This window comes from Columba livia, chromosome 18 (genome assembly GCF_036013475.1).
Source record: "Columba livia isolate bColLiv1 breed racing homer chromosome 18, bColLiv1.pat.W.v2, whole genome shotgun sequence".
NCBI classification, from domain to species: Eukaryota; Metazoa; Chordata; class Aves; order Columbiformes; family Columbidae; genus Columba; species Columba livia.
This window is the reverse complement of record NC_088619.1, coordinates 7,904,325-7,910,324: the sequence shown is the minus strand read 5'-3', so window position 1 is coordinate 7,910,324 and position 6,000 is coordinate 7,904,325. Positions and strand designations below refer to the sequence as shown.

Genomic DNA, 6,000 nt, shown 5'->3' with positions numbered 1-6,000 from the left:
CTGCAGCGCTGCGTTTTCACCCTGCTGCGTGTGGTGGTTTCAGATCCGGCGGGAACCGGTTCTGACCGGATCCCCCTCAGCAGCTCCCGCTGCCCCGTTCTGCTCAGGGGCGGGACTTAAGGAGGAAATTGCAACAGGGTAGTGACAACACGGACTCTCAGTTGTCTAAATAGACAGTGGGGATTATGAGAGATTCTGAGAGGCTGGCTGAGAAATAAAGTAGAATTGATTATGGTTAATTTTGGAAAAGCAATTTCCCAATGGAAAGGATTGTCACGCTGTAAATACGGGGCTATGTAAGGCTTTTTCTTCTTGCTTTTGGGTTTATTTTGGCAGTACTACCTTAAGTACTATTGGCTTGCATTTGCAATGCCTACTTTAAAACACATTAAAGCAAGGAGCATACAGTTCAGCAGTGAGCAATTAGTACAGTCGTGCCCTACTGGTATAATGCTCTGGCTCAGCTAATACACAAGCTGCCATTATAGTGACAGGCTGTATACATGATAAAATAATCCACATTTTGACAGTTACCTCATGTAATAGCATCACACAACATTAGGAGTCAAAGGGAGAAAACAGCCTGAAAATCAGCAGTAATTACTATGAAGATTTTAATACAGAGCATGATTTTTCAAGTCTTTTTATTTCCATCCTCACTGCGTCGTTAGGTTAATATTGAGGATTTTTCAATTGGTGTTCATTTCAATCACTCGCTCCTTGTGATGCTTGTGGTGAATACTGTAAATACAACAACAAGAGAATTTCACTTTAATACGTGTATTTTACAGTGTGTTGAGTGACCCAAGTCAGCTGTAAACCAGAGGCAGTCCAAGGTGGAAGGGATGGAAATGGTGAAGGGGAAACAGCCACAGTGCATCTGTTTAAATCATTTTTTTCCACTGTGGTAGTGCCAGGGACCAGCACTGAGACTCATGTTCTTGTGGCAGGTGTTGGTGTGGGCACAGATCACGAGATTGTCCCTTCCCTGCCGAATTTACCAATTCAAATAACAGTAGAGACAACAGGTGAGGGACCACATGTTGTATAGGTGCCGAACTGCAATGCAGAGATTAAATTACATGCTCTTTACTGTCTGGGCAGCAATGGGGTATTTCCAGTGCAAACTGCAGCCTGTGCTGGGTCCCCTGGGCTTTCCTGAGCTGTGTAAAGCATCCAGAGCAGACACATCCACGTATGCTGCTCAGATAGAAAGGAAAGCTCATCACTGGTGCTATGATTCAGAATTAAGAGAAACTGTAAAAGATACTTTAATTATATTGTTATAGATTAATATTAAGTCATCCAGTGAACCATGAGACAATTACTTTTTATCGTTTTATCACTTTATGGTGATTTTTACATACATTTCAGCAGCATCCACTGGCCCCAAGTGTCATCAGGCAACCACTCAAGACATGTGCCGTATACAGGAGTAGCTAATTGGTCCCTACTCCGAAGACCCTCTGTAGTAAAATACAACATTTTGTAGGTGTGAGGAGGAAAAGAACCACAGGTTGAAGTGGTTGTGCTGTGGCCAACAGGTGTTCCAACACAAATAGTTACATATCCTGGTTCTGGCACTTGCACATTCTACTTTCATGAATCATTTGCTCCCTAGTGAGTAAAACAACTTTTCTACAAACACATTTGTCTCTTACAACCTATTTTTGCTAAATAGGTTTCAGCTAAAGAAGTGCAGTTTAGCTATGCATTTGAAAATGGTTTTCTTCACGTGGGATTATGTATTAGGCTGTTTGATATCACATGATTCTGCTGCATGTCTGGATGACTTTAACAAAAATAAAGTGTGTGTAATGAATAATATGCTTTATTCAGGTTTTGAGCTAAATTATATGTTAAATTCAAGTGTAGGAAAGCTTGGAATTTACTAATATTTGCATACATGTTCTGGTAGCATTAAATAATACAAGCAGTGAGTTTACCACTTCTGTTCATAAAAACATAAATGAATCAATCTTTGTATCATACAGTCAGCCACAGTCCTTAAGTTCATTAAAAATTTCTGATATTTATTTTACATTAACGAAGAAGGAGAAATTATAGAAAGATTTTCAATGGAAAAGAAAAATACAGGAATACATACAAGAACATATATTGCAGTGTTTTTCAAGTGTACAGTTCTATTGATTTAAGCAACTTGTAAAAGGAAAAGGAAGAAAAGTGATACACCAGCCCAAGCAGTAATTATATACTTAGACTGAATTGCTTGTATTTGCTTCTGAAAATTCATAACCTGAGAGGGAACTGGACAATGAAAGAGAAAAATCAAGCATATAAAATCAATTGATATGCTGGCCAGCTACCAGAACAGCTTTATTTTCAATAACCACGTTCAACCGTGTTTTATATCTATTTATCACTGAACTCATTGCGCAGAACAAAAAAGGTGCTAATGTTAATACCTCATGAATATGCACAGAAAATGTTCCCTTTTGGTTAAATATCAACATTTATACTAACCTTTTTGTTCTTTTGTGTTTAATAAGAATGACAGATAGTGGGTGCTGTGGGCTAAGACTCTTCATTAACATTCTTCTCTTGGGTATTCTTGACATTTAATTTCAAGACACATGTGAAATGAATGTAGATCCCGTATTCAGTTTTTCCATATTAAGCATTTCTAGAAAAAAAAAAAAAAAAGTAGTAAATGTAGGGCATGTCCTCAGAAATACCATATACTTTTTCAAAGCAGACCCTCATATTTAGGGAGAAATAGCATCTGATGATTGAAATGAATCCTCACAAATGCTTGCTTGCATTCAGAAGAGAAGATGGAAGTTCCAGATAAGTGAAGTACCTGTTCTGGCTGTGAACATGAACGTCCCATCAACATCAAACCTACTTAGCTTATAGACGTGATTTATGCCGTTCAGTTTGGGGTGAAAAACCTTATGAATATATAGAAAAGATGTGGATTGTCCTTCAGGGGTGGAGGACAGAAGGAGCAAATAGACAATGTCAAGTAATTTAACATATTACAACAACTCAGCTGTAGCAGTTCTGTGTTTGATGAGTGTCATTTAAGATTGTGGTATCAGCGCAAGTACATATGTTTGCCTGTACACATATATTTAATGTAAGATGTGAAGGTTGTTTTCATCTTGGAATATTTTGGTCTATTCCAATGCAGTGCCTACAAAGCTTACAGCTACCAAAGCTGGTTACATGAAGTTAACCCTATTCATCCATGTACAGACACCCCTTTCAGTTCCATCAGCAGAAAAGCGTCATGCCTTGAGACAAGATACATATAAAACGCCTACTTGCAAGTGATGTTACTGTCAGAAAGGTGATGAGTGGGCCCAGAACGTCCAGTTCTGTAGATAATGACATGCTCATTCTTACCTGAATTTGCCCAAAGTTCCTCAGTCTGTTTTATGCAGAGCTCTTCTTTCACGTGCTTAGGTACCAAATACCTGTTAATCCGCTTTGTCTCTATATCTTCAGTTTGATTTCTAGAAAGAATGGAGCAGTTCTCTGAGGAACAATGCAGGACAGTAATCACTTGTAAAAGTTTATGTGTATCGCAAGGTCATCAATAATTTGCCTTGACCTGGGGAACCACAGAATTGTTTTCTTTAATCTTATATAACAATTGTGGATTTCAACCATGTTTTCAAAAGAGCACTGGGCATTTAGAGTAAGCACTGGTTTGATCTGTATCTAATAGCTGTGCTCTGGCAAAATTACTGTTCTCCTAGCAGAGAAGATAACCAACATTAGTAAGGAGTCCTTGCTTCAGCAAACTTTGTTTTTATGAGAACCCAAGTAAATTTAACAGTTCTGCGATGTAGGCAGAGAACTGTTATCCAGAATGCCCCGATTCTGCTCTAGGAAGACTATTTTCTTCTTCTTTCCTGAAGTTATAAACTTTTGTCGTTACGGTTATTTGAACAGAAAAGACTGGGAAGAGTTTTTCTTTTTAAAACACACATGTAGTTGGCAGGAATTTTTTCTCTCCTAGTTTTTAATCTTGGGTTTAACGGAAAGAAGAATGTTGACACTGACAGTGTCTTCTGAGTGGGCTTGTCTTGGTTGAATCCTCTTGTGTTCTTACATCTGTTGTACAGTCTGCTAGTTCATATAAAAGATTTTAAAACACAATCACAAATGACATTGTGTTTTTAACCTTTCTGAAGAATCTGAAGATCTTGCTTGGTGTAAGCAGTAGACTTATTTCTGATATCTTGGAGAAAAACAAAAAACAAATCTTAGAAAACTGTATAAAGCACTTATAGGCAGGTGAGTAAAAATGTCCTTAGGTGACACAACATGTCTAATTTCAAAGACAGCCATGTGTCATCATATTCAGATATCAGCTTTCAGTGGTGCTTGTATTTTCAAGCTTCTGTATTTGCTTTTCCTTGCAAAGCTTAGCATGTTCTCTAGAGGAGTAAATATTACTAGTCTCATCGTGTACCTGAGAAGGTAGGGCATGAGTTGGTGACAGTTGTAGTCCAGAATGAAACATACTGTTAGAAAAAGAAAAGGAAGATTAATGAGATGGTGGCCTAGATGCCTGGGTTTTGCTATCAGATTCCAAGGCTCATATCTGAATGAAAACATCAACATTAAGTGTGGAAATATCCTTCCTAGAAAATGAAGCCAAATGAACAAGGTTATATGAGGTAGGAAGGAGAGTGTTTTTTCCTCGAGCTCCCCCAGATAGTCTCTGTATGGACCAGCAGACTGCTGGTGTAATTTTTAAGATTGTGAGTTTGCAAGTTAGTGATTAATAAGATGAGGCTCTTAGGGACATAGTGTAAAGGTGGACTTGGAAGTGTTAGGTTAATGGTTGGACTTGATGATCTCAAAGGTCTTTTCCAACCACAATGATTCTGTGATGCTATGAAGAAGGGATAAGGGGGTTATTTTTCCTGTGGGAAATAAAAGTAATTTACCTCCATATTCTCTCCTTGCTTCCAGTTCCTCCTTCAACTTGCAGCTGAGAGTTGATAAATATACCCTTGTCAGGAAAATGAAAGGGGAAAGGAGCAGTACTGTAACTTTTAAATTTATGGTAGAAATCTACCTAAAAGATAATAAAGTATCAGCACAGGGAGGAAGAGACCATGACTACTGTATCCTGCTGTGAAAAACAAGCCTTGTCCTGTCTGTGGTTCCAATGCTGAGTGAGTTTGCATCTAATGTGCCATCAGAGCATCCTGTGTGAAAAGAGATGGTTGTTGATGATCAAGTGTTTGAGAAACAAGAGTGCTCAGCAAGTTTTAAAGGAAATCAGGTGGTGTCTTCCTCCAGATGCCACTGCTGTATATGCTGAATCGCAGTGATAGAATACAGTGATGAATCAGCTGTCATGTCAGTGGATGACACAATAGGGTTGTGATGAGTGATGTCCTGAACACAAATTTCGTTGCACCACAGTAGAATTTATCCATCTTATCCTCCCCTTGGACTATACATAGTCAAACCCATCAGGTGTGATTTTGCACAGTGCAGAGGTGCAGCATTGATCCCGTGTTACTGGGATCAGTGCTCTGTGGCCTCTGAATTACCACGTAACAGGATGGAAGCTCAAGAGCTGGAAAGTTCATCACAACCTGAAGCTCCAGCTGTGATGGGAAACTTGGCTAAAACAGAGCAGCTGGTTCCAATGGCCCTTCATTACAGAGTAGATAAGTAGAGCATGAGGTGGGGCCAGCTGGTGAAGCTCTGGAATGCAACAGAGCAGGAGCTCTTAGTGTTGAGCTCCAAGATTGAGAAAGAGCAAAAGGTTAGTTAGTGAGAGACTGAGCAGAACCTGGGAAACACATGCACCACATCAGAAAGAGGTGGGTGAAGCACTTTTAGAAGTTTATGTGTACAGCTGGGTTCACTTGCGTGGTCAGCAGTGCGGTGGGATCATGAGAATTGCTTCTCTGTGTGGAGGTTAGCACTCTGTAGGCACAAGTTTCTGTTCATTTTGTCAATGGCTAATTTTAGTGAGCCTTGCTAGTCTAACCAATGTTTCGGGTT

At 39.3% G+C, this 6,000-nt stretch overlaps 1 long non-coding RNA gene across 2 annotated transcripts in view; it reads left to right on the top strand.

The window, feature by feature from the left end:
* The first annotated feature begins 5,544 nt into the window (after positions 1–5,544).
* Positions 5,545–6,000, top strand: part of LOC110359337 (uncharacterized) — a 316,154-nt gene continuing 315,698 nt past the window's right edge. The window contains exon 1 of one of the 2 annotated variants that reach the window (XR_010467038.1): positions 5,545–5,816. This is a non-coding gene — a long non-coding RNA (uncharacterized LOC110359337). The remainder of the gene's footprint in view (positions 5,817–6,000) is intronic. The other variant, XR_010467039.1, reaches the window with a different exon arrangement.